Source organism: Rattus norvegicus, chromosome 15, assembly GCF_021556685.1.
Source record: "Rattus norvegicus strain SHRSP/BbbUtx chromosome 15, alternate assembly SHRSP_T2T, whole genome shotgun sequence".
Taxonomy (NCBI): Eukaryota; Metazoa; Chordata; class Mammalia; order Rodentia; family Muridae; genus Rattus; species Rattus norvegicus.
The window spans coordinates 106,950,947-106,973,383 of NC_141548.1; the positions used below are offsets into that span (position 1 = coordinate 106,950,947).

A 22,437-nucleotide genomic window follows, 5' to 3' on the forward strand; every position below is an offset into this window, starting at 1 on the left:
AAGACATATAAGTAATAAAACAACTTAGATATTAAGGACAGATGAAGAAAGCATGGGACAGTAATAGCTTAAGGTTTTGGCAGTTTAGAACTCTTACTCCTGCCTCAGAACATAGGTTAGAATAGGTATGAGAGTAAGGAGCTGAGAACTGTGAGATCTTGTGTCTGCCATGTGAGCCAGGTTCACAGTGGAAGTTTGTAACAGGAAGTCTGTAACAGGAAGCTGCTTCTGATTCTTCATGAAATCTCCTATTATATCTACACTGTCATTTTCCTTCCAAATGAATGACTACAAAAAAGCTGGTTTATAAAGTTTTATTGCATAGAACAATTGATTTATCACCTCCCAAATACAGAGAGGGAATGACACAGACCAAAAGTCTGTCAGCATATAAAATACAACAGTAGATATTTTCTGATGTCTAGCATTTTTTTTTTGATTCATGGCATTTTCATCTGCAATCCCCTCTGATGAGGATATTTAGTTATCTTGAAGGACTGCTTTTCACTTCATTTGTGTAGACCCTCACCAAAAAGACTCTATAACCAGAATCGGTGGACCTCCCTTGCTGACACAACTCTCTTATTTTATCCAACTTATCTTGATAAAATATTGATGCAATCTTGTCTATTGTCTATCTTCCTTCATTAGGAAAACAGAACCAAATTCTTCCGTGATGCTCTAGAGAACCCTGACTTCAGAATTCAGGCTTGAGGAAACACTGGAAACACTTGCCTGACTCAGATTCGATCATGGAGATTCCAGTGCAGATCCATGTTGTAAAAAGCAATCTTAACAGTTAACAAAAGATAGCAGCCAGCTCCTTTCTCCTTATTGGAGGACACCAGCACTGCTCAAATTACAACCTGTCAGTGCCATAAACCACGGCTTCTTTCCATTCTCTGCATCACATAATGATATAATGCATCCCTTTTCGTGACCTTCCTTTTATACCCGCTGTGTCTTATCCTGTGTATTAGTTAATTTTGCATAGCTGTTACCAAAATACATAACAGAAAACAATTTATTGCTTAAAATTAAATAGATGTATTTATTTTAGCTCATGATTTATAAGCATTAGTGTACCATGGCGGGGAATATATAGTATAGAAGAGAGTCCATACTATGACAGCTTGGAAACAGAAAAATATGAATAAAGTTCCAGGGTAAGATATCCTTTCCAAGAGCATGTCTTTGAATGGGTGTGTCTTCCTATTTAAGATATACATATCAGAGCTGGGGAGACAGCTCAGTTAATAAAGTAGCTTCAATATGAGCACAGGGACATGAGCTTAGATTCTCAGAATTTACTTGAAAAGATAAACATGGTTCATTAGGCTGTAACCTCACCCTAATTAAGAGGTATTAGTTGGATCCCTAACATTCATTGGTCAGATAGGCTAGATGAATCTATGTGCCTCTTGCTCAGTTAGAGATCCTGTCTAAAGAACAAACAACACAGTTGTAGAATGATGGACAAATGACACGTGGTTTTCAGGCTTCCACAAGCATGTGTACACATGTCTATGTACATTTGCATATATATAAAATCCCCCCTAAAACCCATGCATAAGGACTGTTCTACAGTATACCTGTAACCCACATCTGAATATAGGATCAAAGTACGTTTCTCAAAGAAGTGTAAGAAAAACATTTCCCATGATATGGGTCACACCAAGGTGAGTTTTTCTACAACCAATAATAAGTATTAGATAGAACATCTGAAATGATTTATGAATGCTCTGAATGCTGTTCATCAAGATGTGACGGAAAAGCTAATAAAAGACTCACTCCACATAATGGGAACTTAAAAGTATAATTGTACATGCTAAGTTTAACCAGATATTGATCATTTTAAAAACTTTATCTATTTCTTTTTTAAGATAATTTTTAAAATATACTCTCATATATTACATCCCAATTGCAGTGTCCCCTCCTTCCTATCCTTCCAGTCTCTCCCCACCTCTTCTTCTCTTCCTGCAATTCACTCTTTATCAGCTTCCCTTCAGAAAAAGGCGGGCCTCTCAAGAATATCAACCAAACATGACATATAAAGTTACGTTACATGATTCTGTGGATTTCCTTTTTATGTTCTTGACCCCTCCGGCTTCTACAATTCTTCCTCCCAGTCTTCTGCAGGATTCCGACTTTTTAATGTTTGGCTGTGGATTTCTGCATCTTTTTCCATCAGTTACTGGACGAAGCCTCTCTGATAACAATTATGCAAGGCTCTATTCTATGAATATAGCAGACTATCACTGTGAATCATTTTCATTGACTTTTTTCTGGTTGTATTTGAGTCCATCCTACATCTCTGGGCTTATCCATTCTCTGATTCCCAACCCTCCCAGCAATGTCAGGCTTGGGCCCCATCTAGTGGCATAGGTCTCTTCAGTTGGCCACTCCTTCAATTTCTGCATTACCCCACCACATCTAGCAGGCAGGACAATTGTAGGTGGTTTTGTGGCTGGATTGTGTCTCAATCCCTCTCCTGGAAGTCTTGCCTCGGAACAGGAGATGGCAGATTCAGGTTCCATGTTCCTTGTTACTAGATGTTTTATCTGGGGCACCCTCATAGATTCCCGAGAGTTTCCATTTTGCTAGGTTTCTACCTCTCCCCCCATATACCTCCCAATTCCAGTTATCTCTTCTAGTACCCTTTCCCTCCATCCTACTCTCACCTGATCCCTCTTGCACCCATCTCCACCCAACTCCCTTTGCCCACAATATTCACTCTATTTTCCCTTCTCTGGAAGAGTCATGCATCGTGCCCTCCACACATACACACTTGAGCCCTCCTTGTTTCTTATCCTCTCTGAGTCTGTAGATTGCAGCATGATTGCCTTATACTTTACAACTAATATAAGTGAGTACATACCATGTTTGTCTTTCTGAGTCATGGTTACCTCACTCAGGATGATTTTCTGTTCCTAGTTTCATCCATTTACCTGCAAATTTCATGATGTCAATTTAAAAAAGAAAAAGCGGCCTAGTAATACTTAGGTAAATACCACATTTTCTTTATTCTTTAATTGAGGAACATCTAGGTTGTTTCCAGTTTCTGGCTATTAATTATGACTAAGGCTGCTATGTACATAACTGAGCAAGTAAGTGTCCCTGTGGTATGATGGAACATCCATTGGATATATGCTCAGTAGTGCTCAGCTGAGTCCTGAGGGAGGCCAATAACAATTTTTCTCAGAAAGCAATAAGATACTGCTTATCATTTTGCATTGTTACCTAGGACTGGAATATCCATCTTTATTTTTTTAATTGCATAATTCTTACCACAGGACCAGGGAGTATACTGTCACTTATAGCATACCTTCCTATCAAGTACCTCCAAAAAACTTTCCATTCTCATCTGTAAAGTGCTAACAAATGCTGTTGCTAGGGAATGTCAAATTAAACTTTCGGTTTAATGAAGATAAAATCGATAATCTCACTAAATTAAAAACAGAAAATGAGATTACATTTTCTGGAATAAACAACAAAGCTGAAGAAACTTGGAGTAGATTCATGGCAAACTTTCAATGTTTAATACACTTGCTTATCTCTTACCTTTCTTTCTTTCTTTCTTCCTTCCTTCCTTCCTTCCTTCCTCTCTCTCTCTCTCTCCCTCTCCCTCTCTTTCTCTCTTTCTCTCTTTCTCTCTCTCTCTTTCTCTCTTTCAATAGAGTTTCTCTGTGTAGCCCTTGTTGTGTTAGAAATCATTCTGCAGACCACACTGGCATCTAACTCAGAGATCTGCCTTCCTTTGCCTCTCAATTGCTGGGACCACCACCACCTGGAGGAAACATTTGCCTTAGTGTTTTATATTAATGGTACCAGCTGGGAATCAAAGTAGCCATAGTAGTAAAGCACAGAATAGTTTAACCCTGTGATATTGGATCCCAAAATTGTTGGTATTGTTTGTGATGAGTTCATGTTTAACAAGAATGTTTTACCCAATTAAGAGCACTATAATAACAAATGTCCAGAAATCCATGACTAAACGATAAACAGAATGATTTTCATGAAAACCAAAAGGAATTAGTGTGATTGCAAATATATATCTTACTTCTAGGTTTCAATGAGAAATCAACAATCTGAAAGTTATAAAAGATAGTTTTTTTGCTTAGTGGCTGAAAAACATTTGATGCAGCTGAATGGTTGGGGAATTATTTGTCTTATGATGGCATGTGAATTTAGGAGCTGAGCTGACCCAAAAACCATGTCTCCATTTCTATAGAAATACAATGCCTATAATTTAGACCACAGGCAAGCTTATTTATACCAAAGATGTCTCCATCATGGCTTTCATTGGTTTGTTTGTTTTGTTGTTGTTGTTGTTGTTGTTGGTTTTGGTTTTTTGGGTTTCTTTGTTTTGTTTTTGTTTTTTTAATATAGATATGGGAACAATTTTTATAGAAAATGCATTCTCTTACAAACCTCTAATCCAGAGACAGAGGCAGAATTGCCACGATATAAGATCACCCTGGTGGGGTTGGGAATTTAGCTTAGTGGTAGAGCGCTTGCCTAGCGAGCGCAAGGCCCTGGGTTCGGTCCCCAGCTCTGAAAAAAAGAAAAAAGAAAAAAAAGGAAAAAAAGAAAAAAAAAAATCACCCTGGTCTACGTAGGAAGTTGAGGCCATGTAGTATTACAAATTCTTAAATGAACAAACAAAGTATCCAAAAGTACAGTGGATTTGATTTGCTAGGCCTCTTTTGGTTTCAAAGTAATAATGTCTACATGGGAAAATGGATCTGTTAAATATGTTTAATGCTCATACACTAATCCAGATGAATGAATAATAAATGTTACCCAAAAGTTGCAGTTTCATGTACTTAGTGGTTATATGAAAACACGGTCCCCAGACTTTAAATTCACTATGTAGTCTGTCTTGTCAGAAATGCCCCCTCTGTTCTCCCACGGTGATAACTGGGATACTTGGACAGAGGAGCTGCCAAGGCTAGCAAGTGCACATAAGTCCTTGGTTTCATTGTGGACTTGTTATTTCCTGCACCTCTACTAACCAGTGTTATACATGCAAAAGAACAAAAGTGAAACAAAATTTGTCTGTGCTGTGTTAGTCTCACTATCTTGTTCAGTAAGACCTAGCTGATTCACCTGGAGCCTCCTATATGTGTTACATTTATATTGTTGGGATGAAATACCTGGCAGAAAAGGCATAAAGACAGGTTTTTTTGGCTCGTTATCCCAGAGGGCACGTCCTTGCCTGTTTGGCTACATACTCCTAGACAGAACATCATGGTTCCTAGAATACGTGGTGAAGAAGAGCTCTTCATTACATGGCTGATATGGAAGGAGAGAAGGAAATAGCCAGAGAGAAAAAAACTCAAGGGCAGTTCCCCAGTAACTGCTTACTCCCTCTGGGCTCCATTTCTAGGTGTCTACAACCTTTAAATAGTTTATTATTTATTATTACTATTATTATTAATGTGTGGGTGGACACATACATGTGCCTGCAGATACTGGAAGATGGTATCAGGTTCCTTAGAGTAGGAGTAAAAATGGTTGTGAACAGCCAGAAGTGGGTGTTGGAAACCAAACTTGGATCTTCTGGAAGAGCAGCAAATGTTCTTAATCACTGAGCACTCTCCAGTCTTCTACAAACTTTCAAAGTATCATCACCCTCTGGAGACCAGATTACCACCATTTAAACCATTGACTCTTTAGACTAAAGTTTTCTCTGTAGGTATTGAAGCAACCTAATTTCCAAGGAAAAAAGCTTGTGAACTCTTTCCCATACTCCTCTTATAATCATCCACCTCAAGTCATAATTACCTGTTGAATATCTGGACCTGTCTAGGGTAATTTCACACCTCAGTAACTGTGTCCACCTTGTCTGTGGAGAAACAAGTATCCTCCCAGAACCACCAATTCCCTTCCACAGAAATGAGTTTATAAGAAATGTCAGGCAATGAGTGATATTTGGACATTTATCTTAATTCCAGGATCTGTTCTAAGGAAGCAATCTAAAATTTAATACAAACTGTGAACATTTTGCTTTAATATCTACTTTATACAAAGAAAACTTTTTCATACGGTATCCATTTAATGATGCTGTTACAAAAATCTCTATATAGATAATCACAGGCAAATAAGCATGAGACAACTATTTTGCTTTTATTACAACATTATGAAAATAGCAGCTTTAAAACTTCAAGTTTTCTCTGTGCAATGCCAGCACTATTCAGCAGATCTCAATGTGACCTAGGCTTAATATTTATTGCTTATAAATTCTTTATGTCACCCAAGAATAATGTCAATATATTGATGTCTTTAGTATGCCATACTTGTTTTTCTGGTTAGGTCTTGAAGTTCATTGTATAGCACATGTATACTATGTATAGTGTTTTCAGAGATGACCTCTAGAAAATCCACAGTCATTTTGGAAAGGATCTTTGGGGACATATATTTAAGGATTCTTCATTGCTAATCAAATGTGGAAGAGCCTGATTTTATATAACTAGCTTTTAAAATAACCAACGCTAAAGTGAAAAGCAGTTATTGTTGAAGTGATTAGTGATAAACTAATGATTTAATGATTGGATTGATAGTGATTTGGAGAGCAAACCAACTTTGTCTCTCCCACATTTCTGCATTAAATTATGTAAAATCTTAGAAAGATTTGAAGTCACTATTATAATTTGGGGAATAGCATGGGTAATCAATGGCTTCTTACAGAAATTTCAAGCACACTGGGTGTGCTTCTATTAAATAGCGTTTATCTATACTAAATGTATACATCACTAAAATATCTTCTCTGTCATCTAGCTGTACATAATTTCTTGCAATGTAGTGAAGTGAGGATTGGATATAAGAAAATGGACATTGTCATTAAGAACTTTAATGTCTTAATGGGAAACTGTTAACAATAAAGGATGCCAAGAGGGTATAGAAACTGTATGCTTTATCATATCTGGTTTTGTATAAAACAGCAAAATTTCTAAAATTATTGCCCTATCCCTGAATTTTATTAATAAATTGTATTAGTAAAATATAGTTCTACATAATTATAGATAGGTGATAAAATTGATGAATCATAATTCTATCTAAAATGACTTTAATATATATTAGTTGAATTTAATGCTGTGACTTACTAAAGCTCCAAGATCAACTCAAAAGGAGGAGTCCCTTATTTTGGCTCATATTTCCAGAGGTATTGGCTCACCTGAAGAATTACAAAGTAACACGAACTGGGTGCAGATATGGAATACAGGAAGAGTGTATGTAAGACATACCTCCAAGGACACACTGAAGGTGACCAACTTCCTTCAATTAAGCCTCATTCCCAACTTTTCATCAATATATTTCAAAGGCTTAATTCGTCTAATCAAGGGTTGGTTCATTAATCTAACCACCTCTGAAAATGTGGTCCTAGACACACAAGGGTATTTTATTGAGCTAGCCATTAAAATTACTATCAACACTCCTGACAAGACAATTGAATCTGGAAGAACTCAATGTAAGCCGGCAGGGAGTCACTAGGTAGGTTTGGTGAGAATGCTTCAAGGTGAGACTTCTTAATTTTCATCTATTGTTACCATTTGGCAAGATACTGAATGCAAATTGATTTTACAAGTACTGCTGATACTATAGAAATCCCTAACCTTTAATGAAAGGGGACTCTCTTTCTTTATATGCATATAGGAGATAAATGAACTCAAAACATCAACACTAAGTTTTAAAATATATCAATAACCAAAAAGTAAGCCACGTATATTATCCAGAAGCCTTGGAAAATGTCAATGTCTGAGCCATGAGACTCAGGACCTGATTGTCGAGAAAAATCAAAGGAACAAAGAAAAGACTATTTTCTAGGGAGAAATGACATTTTAAAAAATAAAGAGTTTAGTTAAAATGTTGAGCATAGTCATTTTTACTCTGTGCTCCTCAAAATGTATTTTAAAGGCATGAGAAGGAACTGAAGAAAAGGACAAAAAAGGGGAGGGAAGAAAATAGGAGGGGGATTCATGAATGAGGTTGTCAGGATTTCATTCTGTTCAATTATAAAATGATCCAAAGTTAATTAGATGCAGTACATAGTGTATTTAATGAAGTAAACTTGACACTTTATTAACAAGTTTTATTTTGAAGCAAAAATATTCAATAATCAAAATTCTAGGAATATCCAGATGTGATGACACAAGCTTGCAGTCTAGATACTCAGGAGGCAAATGCCTAAGAGTCTCTGCAAATCCAAGGTCACTCTTGCCTACAGGGCTACCTAGTGAGTAGTAATTTTTTCTCAAAACAAACAAACCAAAGCCACTCACACAGGTATAATATATGTCACCTACTCTTATATTTATAATATTGATGCAAAAAATAAGGTACAACCAGAGTATGAAGAGTATAAAACTATCAATATATTTCTTAACCTTAGAAGTCAGTAAGTTGCTCATCAAGAGAAAGGACAAAGATATGAGCCCTAGACAGACTCTGACACTACCTATCTTGAGTCCCTTGTTGACTCTGTAAATCTCCTCATTTCTCTGTCCACCCAAGGACAGTTAGACTTGTTCTTTGGAGAAATGCTGAGTTCATCCCTCCTGAAAATTGGGATATAGGCAGAGCTGTGACAATGCCTATGGTTTTCATCAGTATAACAATTTAGTTTACTGAACTCCCTCAGTATTATTATGTTCTGAGACCATACTTCTTCTGGCAACTGGTATATTGTTTCTATAATGGTCAGGCTAAAATGGGGCAATACTCTGCCCAAATATTCATTACGTGTTATTTTAGAATAAAGTAGATGAAGTAAATGGAATCAGAGGATATAGGTCTAAAATAGGGAATCTCTGATTGCACAAGAGAGAAAGATGGCAAGTCATAGCTCTATTAGTAATTCAGATGAAAATCATCATAGAAATGACAAATGTTAGCTTTATAGGCACTCAGATATCCTCTAACTCTACCTTCTTATACAATGCTTGTTTAAACATCAAAAGAAAAGGTAAAGAACATCAATGAGCAATTGCTTCTTCATTACCAGATAGCCATCATGAGAATATCTCTCGCTGAGTGTGGCAAAACTTTCATAGATGGAAATCTTGAATGGTCTTTTTATTTGCTTGCCAAACAGGCATGCCATACTGCCTATACTTGTTAGATTTATCCTGTCCAAGTATACATGACATCTCTGAAACTCTCTGTCATTATTAAGTGGTTTACACAGACACCCACTTGATGCAGAGACCTCAGAGAGGAACTGTTCTTCACTTCCTAAGACATTTTGAGGGTTTGGAGTCACATGAGTTCTTGCTGTAAAATATGTGTGTTTCAGGCCAGATTCTAGAAAGAATGACATTCTGTACCCAGAAACGCTATAATACTGGTATTTACTCATGTGACTAACTGTTCTCTTTGGATAAAACATTCAGGTAAGTTAAGATCTGTAAACAAGATGATAGATACATGTCTTCATGACCTTTGTGTGATGCTTTTAATGTTCCCTTGAGAAGAGACAGTATGTATATGATATGAAGGTCAATGCTTTTTAATTTGTTACCATAATTCAACTATTCAGTATTAATCAGACACTGATTAATTAATTCTCACTGGATATTTTTTATTACCAGTGAAATTGACACCCAATCCATACCCTCTCCAGCCCCAAATATTGTTAAACAGAAAAAAAATTAAAAAATAGTAGTTTGTTGTTAGATAGAAATTTCTCTCCTTGACTAATTTGATCATCTCTAAGCCTACATCTGTGAGGATTAACTATAACCAGCATGAATCAGAGAAAGTTACACATTTGAGCCAAACAGCATAGTTTTGTTTGTGAGGAGAGGGAAGAAAATATTCTTTCTTAATATAATACACATAGGTTTTGAAAAAACAATAGAAGAATGCAGATCGATCCATGCTTATCACCCTGTACAAAGCTTAAGTCCAAGTGGATCAAGGACCTCCACATCAAACCAGACACACTCAAACTAATAGAAGAAAAACTAGGGAAGCATCTGGAACACATGGGCACTGGAAAAAATTTCCTGAACAAAACACCAATGGCTTATGCTCTAAGATCAAGAATCGACAAATGGGATCTCATAAAACTGCAAAGCTTCTGTAAGGCAAAGGACACGGTGGTTAGGACAAAACGGCAACCAACAGATTGGGAAAAGATCTTTACCAATCCTACAACAGATAGAGGCCTTATATCCAAAATATACAAAGAACTCAAGAAGTTAGACCGCAGGGAAACAAATAACCCTATTAAAAAATGGGGTTCAGAGCTAAACAAAGAATTCACAGCTGAGGAATGCCGAATGGCTGAGAAACACCTAAAGAAATGTTCAACATCTTTAGTCATAAGGGAAATGCAAATCAAAACAACCCTGAGATTTCACCTCACACCAGTGAGAATGGCTAAGATCAAAAACTCAGGTGACAGCAGATGCTGGCGAGGATGTGGAGAAAGAGGAACACTCCTCCATTGTTGGTGGGATTGCAGACTGGTAAAACCATTCTGGAAATCAGTCTGGAGGTTCCTCAGAAAATTGGACATTGAACTGCCTGAGGATCCAGCTATACCTCTCTTGGGCATATACCCAAAAGATGCCTCAACATATAAAAGAGACACGTGCTCCACTATGTTCATTGCAGCCTTATTTATAATAGCCAGAAGCTGGAAAGAACCCAGATGCCCTTCAACAGAGGAATGGATACAGAAAATGTGGTACATCTACACAATGGAATATTACTCAGCTATCAAAAACAACGAGTCTATGAAATTCGTAGGCAAATGGTTGGAACTGGAAAATATCATCCTGAGTGAGCTAACCCAATCACAGAAAGACATACATGGTATGCACTCATTGATAAGTGGCTATTAGCCCAAATGCTTGAATTACCCTAGATCCCTAGAACAAACGAAACTCAAGACGGATGATCAAAATGTGAATGCTTCACTCCTTCTTTAAATGAGGAAAAAGAATACCCTTGGCTGGGAAGGGAGAGGCAAAGATTAAAACAGAGACTGAAGGAACACCCATTCAGAGCCTGCCCCACAGGTGGCCCATACATATACAGCCACCCAATTGGACAAGATGGATGAAGCAAAGAAGTGCAGACCGACAGGAGCCGGATGTAGATCGCTCCTGAGAGACACAGCCAGAATACAGCAAATACAGAGGCGAATGCCAGCAGCAAACCACTGAGCTGAGAATAGGTCCCCCGTTGAAGGAATCAGAGAAAGAACTGGAAGAGCTTGAAGGGGCTCGAGACCCCAAAAGTACAACAATGTCAAGCAACCAGAGCTTCCAGGGACTAAGCCACTACCTAAAGACTATATATGGACTGACCCTGGACTCTGACCCCATAGGTAGCAATGAATATCCTAGTAAGAGCACCAGTGCAAGGGGAAGCCCTGGGTCCTGCTAAGACTGAACCCCCAGTGAACTAGACTATGGGGGGAGGGCGGCAATGGGGGGAGGGTTGGGAGGGGAACACCCATAAGGAATGGGAGGGGGGAGGGGGATTTTGCCCGGAAACCGGGAAAGGGAATAACACTTGAAATGTATATAAGAAATACTCAAGTTAATAAAAAAAAAAAAAGAAACAGTAAAAAAAAATAAAAAAAAAAAATAAAAAACATATGTATTATTTTTCTATCTTAATACCTTGTATGCTGTCTCTCAGACTTTATGATGAGCAAATATGTTTTCTACAGTATGTGGATAATTTAATAGTTAAATTATATCTGTAATAGACTTTATTAGATAATACATTGGTGCACCTTACTACTTAGGTTGTAGTCTAGCTCCTATGAGCTCCATGAAAAATGGGACTCCCTTTTCTTAGAAGAACCTCCTCTTCTCTGACTCCTTATCCTGATCCCCAATCAGGAATGTTGCATAGTACTTGGCAAACTTACAAGTTCAATTTCCTCTTTCCCCAATAAGAACCACTAAGTACCTGGAATTCCTCGAATGCCTCTCCAAACAAATGAGGCATTCGCAGTAAACTCTGGCCAATAAAACTTTATTTTAAGAAGAACCCTTCCCCACTCTCTAAGGTTCATATATAGCTCTTGTTTTCCCTGGAAAAAAAAGAAGTGTATGCATACAAGCCCATACTGAATGAAGGTACTTGCACAGCTAAGATCAACTAAGTGAGCTGTTTCATTAAAATCCTTCTCTATCCCCCAATCCCTATTGCACTCACTTCCAGCCAGACCGGGATCCTAAAGACCCCCCACTGACTCTGGACTCAGGATTCATTCTTCCAGGCCAGTGTGCAGCTAGCAGCAGTTGGACATGCTGACAGAGAGGAAACAAAGGTCATGGAACAATAGCTGGTCCCTGCATGCAGAGACAATATATTGTAACCACTTTTCTATGTAAGCAGCTTAGATAGGCAGCTGATAGAGGTAAGAAGTTATAAATTAATGTTATCAAGTACATGGTAATTCTTTCAGTTAAATTTTTAACCAGTCTTTTATTGTGAATTGGCTGAAGTTAGTTGTTTCTGAGTTTGGTGTGTAAGAGTTTGTGGTTTCATTCTGCATTATAACCAACATACATGCCTTGCCTGTACACATTGAAGGACTCTGGCCAGCTTGAGCATGATGAGAATAGCTCTGGCAGACCTTTTCCTTCTCTCTCTTTCCTTCTGCCTTGCTAAAAAAATCGTTTAGATTACATCCCTAAAGCTAACCCCCAAGGTCTATTTCTTTTGGGGGCTACTTCCTCTTCTTGAGGCTGACTATCAAGGTCCAGCTATCCAAGTATTGTAGTATAACGAACAAATCCCTCTTTGCTTTACCTAATTAACATGCCCAATCAAAGCGTTCCACCAAATCCTAGACCATTCTAACACAGACCTTCCCCTTTATCCTCTTAAAAGTTACACATGCAAAGTCATTTGCTGCTGTTTTTCTTCCTGAGTCAGAGAGAAGCACTTTACTATTTCTTCCCCTGTTAATAATGAATCTGTCAGTGAAAACAGGTGTTTGTGTATGGCTTGTGCCTAACTGGAGATTCTAGGAGGGAATTCCCCACTCTACAGGGGTCTCCTTCACATACATTATCAATTACTTTAATAGGATATGTCTTATAGGAAAAATAAATTTGAGCCTAAATACATACTCCCATAAATATTTTATAGAGGTTTCCAGAGTTCTCTTTAATAATTATGTACTTCATTATAGGCCTGTCACCAGACTATAAGGTTACTTTTTGCATATCTTCATAATTCTTTGGTATGTTTGGACACAATGGTTTTATCGTACTTGACATCCATGCTTCCGAACAAAATTAAAGTAGCATATACACAGGCCTTCCCTCCTCTAGTTCCTCAGCACAGGTAGCACTGTACTGTAATAGAGCATCCTATTCAAAACTTTCTAGAACCACCAGAGGTGAGACAAAGCTCACGAATTCTTTCTCTCTAGAAGCTCTGCCAACATTGACCACAACACATCATGAGTCCCAAAATCTTAAAGTTTGTCTGGAGAAAAAAACAATCAGAAATGAGGATTCTGCTGCTAAGTCTGGGCCCTTTTTAGTTATTTTCACACTTTAATGCAACTATTCTCTTTTTACTAAGTAAGTGGTTGAATTTTCACTTTAGAAACAGAACATTCTCTCACAGTGGGTTTGTGTTATGTAAATGGTTTGCAAGAGAAAATAAAGTTGATGTAGAGCCATTAAGTCAAGTCATTAAAGTGGCAGCATATGGTGCCAGTGGCAGGAAGGCAGGGGATATTCCTGAGAGGGGAAAGGAGCCTGCAGGACAAATGCAGCCTAGTTTAGTCCCCAATTTAGAATGCTGAGATGTTCCTGTTAGGTAACACAACTGAGATTAGCCACTTTGACCCCAAATTTGCTTCTTTTCTTGAGTTTAAACAGCAAAGCAAAGCAAAGTGCTTTCTTTTAAAAAGAGAGATACATATATGCATGTAACAATAATTAATGAAGAAAGAGGCCACAAATTTAGCAAAAAACAAAGAGGTGTATATGAGAGAGTTTTGAAGGTGAAAAGGAAAGAGTATAATGTAATTCAATAACAAAGAATGTTTTAAAAAAGACAATCACATTCGTTTATTTACAAGATAAGCAACAGTAAAAATTTTTATTTGTGACCTATACTAAATAAATCCTAGGAAGATAATCATAGCTCAGTTTCTTTAAAAATCAAATCTTTAAATTTTTTAGACTTATTTATATTATGTATATGGGTATTTTGCTTGCATCCATGTGTAATCACCACATGCATGAGGTCAGAAGAAAGTATTAGATACCCTGGAACTGGAGTTCTGAATGGTTGAGAGCTGAAAAATGAACTCAGATCCTCTGAAAGAACAACAATTGCTCCTAACCACTGAGGAATATTCCCAGCCCTGAATGTAGTGCTCAGTTCAAAATCCACCTTCATCGCTTATCGACTTGGCTATTTGGACAGACTAATCCCTGTCAATTTTAACTTTCTCTTCTGCAGAATAAAGGTGATAGCAGCACTCTTGGTCACCAGGTCATAGGATACTGAACTGTAGATGATGCTCGAACACATAGTAGAATTGTCAAAGATGAGAACTGGTGATAAGTTATCAAATATGTGCTCATTTTCAGTCATCTGTGGGTAGAGACGAAGAATAAGGGAATGTGACAAAAACTGAGTTAAGAAAATCAATGTGGGATTTTATACTAACTCTGCATATGTAAAATCACTAAATTTAAGTAGTGACTATGCTTGGGCTTTGTCTTCTATTTTAATAATGCCATTGTTCATTTTGTGTATTATTTTAGTAGTGTGTCCTTATGAAAATCTGAGAGTTCTATTTCCATGGGAACATTATTTTTAAGATTCAAAGATATTATCTTTGTTATATTTTGTTACTTTGAGAATCATTTTAGTATAGTATTGTTATAACATTTTATTAATTGCCTAATTTCCCATGATAGCCTTCCAAACTACATGGAGACAATTACTATGGTAACATACTTTCATCCTTCTCTCATGGAGCTTCTGATAAAATGTACCCAACATGTTAAAAAGAAAATTGAAATCAAGGGCTTTCAAAACTGATGAGAGAGAGAGAGAGAGAGAGAGAGAGAGAGAGAGAGAGAGAGAGAGAGAGAGAGAATATGTACCCAAGCAGGGGATTCTGAGTATAGAATTCAGTAGGAGCACAATCCCCTCGATATTTGACCTGCCTGATTTGAAGTATTGATGGCTTTAATTGTGTGACCAGTTATCCATTCAAAGGGCCCCCACCCTCTTCACTCTTTTTACCTTTCTCTTTCTGTCTCTTTCTCACTCTGCTAGATGGATCTAGGTAAATTGAAAAAAAAAAGTTAAATTTTAAATGGTAAAATGTCATTTGCTTATCTGAATAACTCTATGGTACACAATGCAATCTTACATATGTATAACTGATTATACCTTGCAGAGTGCATGTGAAAACTTTCATCCTGAAAATACTAGCACAGAACAAATTCCTTCTCTGTAATGGAAAGGACCAGGGGAGACAGGAAATAATAGAACATAGCAGCAATACTCTCTTTTGTAAATGTAAGAGTCCCTGGGCTAGAAAATGCTGTGTTCCAGGTAATACAACCAATCACTAGCTGAAAATTCTTTCTAATGTCCGGTTCTTCTCTGAGCATTATCATTCTCTGCAGGATACCAACAAAACCACGAAGTTGCTGCGAAAATAATATATGTGTGTGTTTATGCACTTATATATGTATATAGAGAGAGACTGAGATTAGATGTAGTAGACAGTGATAGATATTCATACATGTGACTATTCCTATATATTCAACAGTTAAATATACTCATATATGCTGTCAAAAACCATAATATAATAACAGTACTTACAAAATACTGTTGTTAAGTATTAATCTGGTCTCTTACAATGTTCAAAATATTTTCTATGAAAGAATAAAATCAACTCTAATAGACAAGAGCTGTAAGCAGTTCACTTTTGAATTAACATGTTCTGCTAGATGATAAATTCATATCAGAAATTATAACTATGTGAACTAGACTGTTGGGGGGAGGGCAGCAATGGGGGGAGGGTTGGGAGGGGAACACCCATAAGGAAGGGGAGGGGGGAGGGGGATGTTTGCCCAGAAACCGGGAAAGGGAATAACATTCGAAATGTATATAAGAAATACTCAAGTTAATAAAAAAAAAGAAATTATAACTATGGCTACTGTCATCTGTTAAGGATATTAAAGTCAATATATCATGGAATAGGAAGAAAATGTAAGAGAATTATATATAATTTGTATCCCAAATCCCTAGTAACACAAAAATGTCATATTTCAAATAGGCTGACTGTTTTAAATCTCTAGATCTCTGATCTCATTAGTTGAATTTCAAAATTAACAGAGACAAAGAGGATGACCATGGAGCACAAGAAGAAGAGGATAGGCATAAAAGAGAAAGAGGGGAAAGAAAAGAAGGGGGGATGCTAGATATGGTATGCATCAATTCTAAACTCTCACACTAGAATCCATGGAGGATCATTAGCAATGAATGTAGTTAAGTAAAATTGTGTCTAAATAGCTAAGTTTAAGAAATAGGAAAGAAATCATGAAGGTTTTGCAACATTGTATAGCATATCAAGTATGATGACTTGGATCCCAGATTAACTGAAGCAACTTGAAATATGATCCAGTCTGATTGACTAATTTAAACTTTTTATTCTTTTAAAATTTTTATTATATATTTCTTTACTTACATTTCAAAGGTTATTCCCCTTCCCAGTTTCCTGCCCATAAGCCCCCATCCCCTCCCCCTCCCCCTCCCACATACAGGTATTCCCCCTATAAATCCCCCTTATTGCCCTCCCTCATATTCCCCTGCACTGGGGATCCAACCTTGACAGGACCAAGGGCTTTCCCTTCCACTGGTGCCCCAACAAGGCTATTCTCTGCTACATATGCAGTTGGAGCCCTGGGTCAGTTCATAGTCTTTCGGTAGTGGTTTAGTCCCTGAGTACTCATTTTCTATTCTTTCACAATTCATTTCATGTGGCAGAAGATTGTTATATCCATGCATAAAATAGCCAAAAGCCATAATAAATAAATATAACCTTCTTCTTAAAAATATAATCATCATTATTCTTATGACAAAATAATTAAAAGGATAAGTATTCATGAATGAAATTCATATAGTTCATGGCTACATAGATCCATTCAACTACTATTCTCTCCAGTTAAAAGTTATAACAAGGGCCTGCAACTAAATTGTCTTTTTTCCAGTGATGGTCGCTTTACTCACTACAGTTTTATTCTTTTTTCTATTTAGGTAAAGAGAGAAGTTGTTTTTTCTTTCATGTCAGCACAAGAGTATATTAGTCTGCTAACCTTCTGTCATGACAAGCCCAGTCTAAGCAAAGGCTTTGGATGTTAGGGAGTCATCGAAGAACAAGTTCAAACATCAGTCACCTTTAAGACCAGCAGTGAAAGAACACACTACCAATTACACTTTAATCACTCATATTTGCTATCCTTTGTGTACATGAAAGGTATCAAGGAAAAACAGTTCTGAGAAGAATTTGAAAGAGACTGTTTCTAAGTCTTCTGTGCATGGATATGGTGTCTGAACTGCTCATCCCAGAGTTTTCACTCACAACAGATACACCACTCTGTGCTATGCTGCCAGAGGACCTAAAGCATCACTATTAATAAGATTAAGAGTTTAATGAATGTTGTTGTCCACATGGACCTCCAGGTTCACAACTTGTATTCTTTTTCCAGGTTTACAAAGGAAGCTGTTTTGTTTTGTTTTGTTTTGTTTTCAGTTTTACTTTTCTAGCTTCAATAGAGTTCTCAGCAAATAGTGTTTAAAAGTAACTTCCAAAAAATGCAGAAAGATTCACTGAAATTTGAAACATCATTTGTCACCAAAACACAGCTGAAAGATATGGCACCATTAGTTCCAATTCTGAAGTTTCCTTGCAAGATAGTTATGCAAATTTTTAGATAAGCATCATCTTTCATTCAGTAAAAAAGTAAAATTCATCTGTTCTCATGATTCACAACTGATTCTTCAGTGACCAATATAAGGCATTTAAAATATGTTTAAAAAATTCAACGATCAGCTTTTCTAGATGCCTGTCAGCCCCAGAGTCACCAGATAAGCCCCTGCCTTCCCTTGTCCCCTGGCTCCCAACTCCCTGGAAAATGACCCAAATAGCAGTAAATTACATCAAATACCCTGCATCTCATTTCCTGCCCCACAACCCTGCCTGGTTTCCCTGAAGGTCTATAATCACAAGGGACAAATCCTTCCCCAAGCCCTTGGCACCGTATTCCCCTAAAACACCTATCAGCTTTAAACTACATCTCATCACTTGGACTTCATTTTCCAGCCAACAGCCTGGCTTGATTTCCTGGAGGCCTACAAGCAACAAAAACCCCAGACCACACAGGTACCATGGAGCACAGGGTCAAAGATAGCACCCTAAACTCCACAGGACACAAAAGCCACAAAAACCCAAGGGGAGACACCCTACTGGACCCGAGAACTATCTAGTCATCAGAACTCCAGGCCACTCAGGTGAATATACAGAGAAAAAAAAACATAAACAAAAAGGAAAACATTCAAAAACCAAAATGAAACAAAACAAATATAAAATCAAACAAAAAACACCCATCCAACGAAGGTAAACTCTGAAGTTAGCATCTAAACCTGTAATAACTGAAAAGCCACAGATAGCTAAAGGCCAACATAAAAATATATTAAACAATAGTCAAGGCAATATGGCACCACCAGAACCCAGCTATCCTACTACAACAAGCCCTGGATGTCTTAACAGCTGAAGCACAAGAAAATGATCTTAAGTCCAATCTTACAAACATGAGAGAGGCCTCTAAATAGGAAATAGATAAATACTTTAAATGAATACAGGATAATATAATCAAACAGGTGAAGGAAATGAATAAATTGTTCAAAACCTGAAAATGGAAATAAAAGCAATAAAGTAAACCTAAACAGAAACTACAAATCCAAGCTTCACCAACAGGATTCAAGAGATGGAGGAAAGAATCTCAGGTATTGGAGATACAATAGAAGAAATCAATATATTTGTCATATAAAATGTTAAATCTACTAACAGTACATCCAGGAAATCTGAGACACTATTACAAGATCAAACCTAAGAATAATACTGAAGGAAGGAGAAAATTCCCAGATCAAAGGTCCAGAAAATAGTTTCAATAACATCATAGAAGAAAATCTTCCTAAATTAAACAAAGAGATGTCCAAACAATAAGCATACAGAATACCAAATAGAGTGGACCAGAAAAGAAAATCCTCCTACCACATAATAATCAAATAATAATCAAAACACTAAATGTACAAAACAAAGAAATAATATTAAAAGCTTCAAGGGAAAAAAGCAAGTAACATATAAAGTCAGACCTATCAGAATTACACCTGACTTCTCAACAGAGAATGTAAAAGCCAGAAGGGCCTGGGCAGATGCTATGCAATTTCTAAGAGATCACGGATGCTAGCACCCAGCAACACTTTCAGTCACTTAATGGAGAAAGCAAGGTATTTCATGAGAAAACCAAATTTAAATAATATCTATTCACAAATCCAGTCCTACAAAAGATACTAGAAAGTAAACACCATCCCTAACCTTACACTGTACTACCAAGCAAAAGTGATTAAAAAATATATGGTACTGGCACAGAGATAGACAGGTAGATCAATGGAATAGAACTGAAGAACCAAAAATGAACCCACACACCTATGGTTACTTGATCTTTGACAAAGGAGCTAAAACCATCCTGTGGGGGGGGGGAAGATAGCATTTTCAACAAATGGTGCTGGTTCAACTGGAGGTCAGCATGTAGAAGAATGCAAATCAATCCATTCTTGTCTCCTTGTACAAAGCTCAAATCCAAGTGGATCCAGGACCTCCACATAAAACCAGATACACTAAAACTTACAGAAGAGAAAATAGGGAAGAGCCTCTAACACATGGGCACAGGGGAAATTTTCCTTAACAGAACACCAATTCCTTCTGCTGTAAGATCAACAGTAGACAAATGGGACCTCATGAAATTGCAAAGCTTCTGTAAGTCAAAGGACACTGTCAATAAGACAAATTGGCAACTAAAAGATTGGGAAAAGATCTTTACTAATCCTACATCCAATAGAGGCCTAATATCCAATACATACAAAAAACTCAAGAAGTTAGACTCTGGGGAAATAAATAACCCTATTTAAAATGGAGTACAGAGCTAAACAAAGATTCTCAACTGAGAAATGGCTGAAAAGCACCTAAAGAGTTGTTCAACACCCTTAGTCATCAGGGAAATGCAAAACAAAACAATCATGAGAATCCACCTCACACTAGTCAGAATGGCTAAAATCAAAAACTCAGGTGACAGTAGATGCTGGCAAGGATGTAGAGAAAAAGGAATACTCCTACATTGTTAGTGGGATTGCAAGCTGATACAACCACTATGGAAATCAGTCTGGCAGTTCTTCAGAAAATTGGACATAGTCCACCTGTGAACCCAGTTATACCACTCTGGGCATATACCCAAAAGATGCTCCAACATAATACAAGGACACATGCTCCACTTTATAGCAGCCTTATTTATAATAGCCTGAGGCTAGAAAAAGCCCAGATATCCTTCAACAGAGGAATGGATAAAAAAATGGGGTACATTTACACAATGGAGTAAGTACTACTGGGGTATTAAAAAACAATGACTTCATGAAATTCTTAGGCAAATGGAATTAGAAAATATCATCTTGAGTGATGTAACCCAGTTACAAAAGAACAAGCATGCTATGCACTCACTGATAAGTGAATATTACCCCAAAAGCTCAGATTACCCAAGATAAAATTCACAGACCATATGAAACTCAAGAAGGAAGACCAAAATGTAGATGTTTCAGTCCTTCTTAGAAGGTGGAACAAAATATCAAGGGAAAAAATATGGAGACAACGCGTGGAATAGAGACTGAAGGAAAGGCCATCCAGAGACTGGCCCACCTGGAGATCCATCCCATGTACAGACACCAAATTCAGACACTATTGCTGATGCCAAGAAGTGCTTGCCGACAGGAGCCTGATATAGCTATCTCCTGAGAGGCTTTGCCAGAGTCTGACAAATATAGAGGTAGATACTCAGAACATGGACTGAGCATGGGGTCATCCATGGAGAAGTTAGAGAAAGGACTGAAGGAGGTGAAGGGATTTGTAACCCATAGGAAGAACAGCAATATCAACCAACTGTGCCCCCAGAACTTCCAGGGACTAAACTACCAACCAAAGAGTACATATTAGGGACCTATGGCTCCAGTCTTATATGTAGCAGAGAATGTCATTGTCTGCCATCAATAGGAAGAGAAGTCCTTTGTCCTGTGAAGGCTTATTCCTCAGTGTAGGGGAATGCCAGGGTGCTGAGGTGGGCATGGGTGGGTTGGAGAGGAAGCATCCTTACAGAAGTAGGAGTAGGGGATGAGAGAGGGGAGAACTGGGAAAAGGGATAACAGGAATTAAAAATCTTTGGTCATTGATATTTTTCAACTTGAATGGACTCAATTCTCAAATAAAAAGTCACAGGCTAAGAGAATGGGTGTGAAAGCAGAATCTATCATTCTCTTGTATACAAAAATGATATCTTAGCAAAATGATAGACATTCCTCATAGTAAAGGACTGAAAAAATATTTTCCAAGCAAATAGGCCCAAGAATCAAGCCAAGTAACCATTCTAATTTCTAACAAAATAGACTTTCAGCCAAAATGCATCAAAAGAGATGGGCAAGGACACTTTATACTGACCAAATGAAAAATCCACCAAGATGACATCTCTGCTCTGAATATCTATACCCCAAATATAAAAGAAACATTACTAAAGCTTAAATCATACATTGAACCCTACACATTAATAGCAAGAGACTTTAATGCCCCAATCACTCCAATGGACAGGTCACCTAAACCAAAACTACACAGAGAAATATTCAAAGTAACAGATGTTATAAATTGAATGGATATCTATAGATAACTACAAACATTTCACTCAAATGTAGAAGAATATACCTTCTTCTCAGCACCTGAGGAAACCTTCTCCATAATTGACCATATGCTTGGACACAAAGCAAATATCCATAGATAGACAAAACTTTAAATACCACGTGTATCTTATCAGACTATGCCAGATTAAACCACAGCACAAACAGGAAGTCTACAAATCCTTAATAATGGGACAACGTTCTACTCAATGACTACCAGATCAAGAAAGAAATCAGACTTTCTAGATTTCAACAAAGAGGAATTCACAACATCCTCAAACTTATGGGACACAATGAAAGCAGTGCTAAGAATGCCTTTCAATACTAAGTGCCTTCATAAAGAAATCAATGAGAGCTCATATTAGTTACTTAAGAGCACATGTGAAAGATTTAGAAAACAACAACAAAAGCAGACACACCCAAGAAGAG

At 37.3% G+C, this 22,437-nt stretch overlaps 1 protein-coding gene across 1 annotated transcript in view; it reads right to left on the reverse strand.

The window, feature by feature from the left end:
* Fgf14 (fibroblast growth factor 14) overlaps nt 1-22,437 on the reverse strand; it is a 630,557-nt gene that overhangs the window by 278,616 nt on the left and 329,504 nt on the right.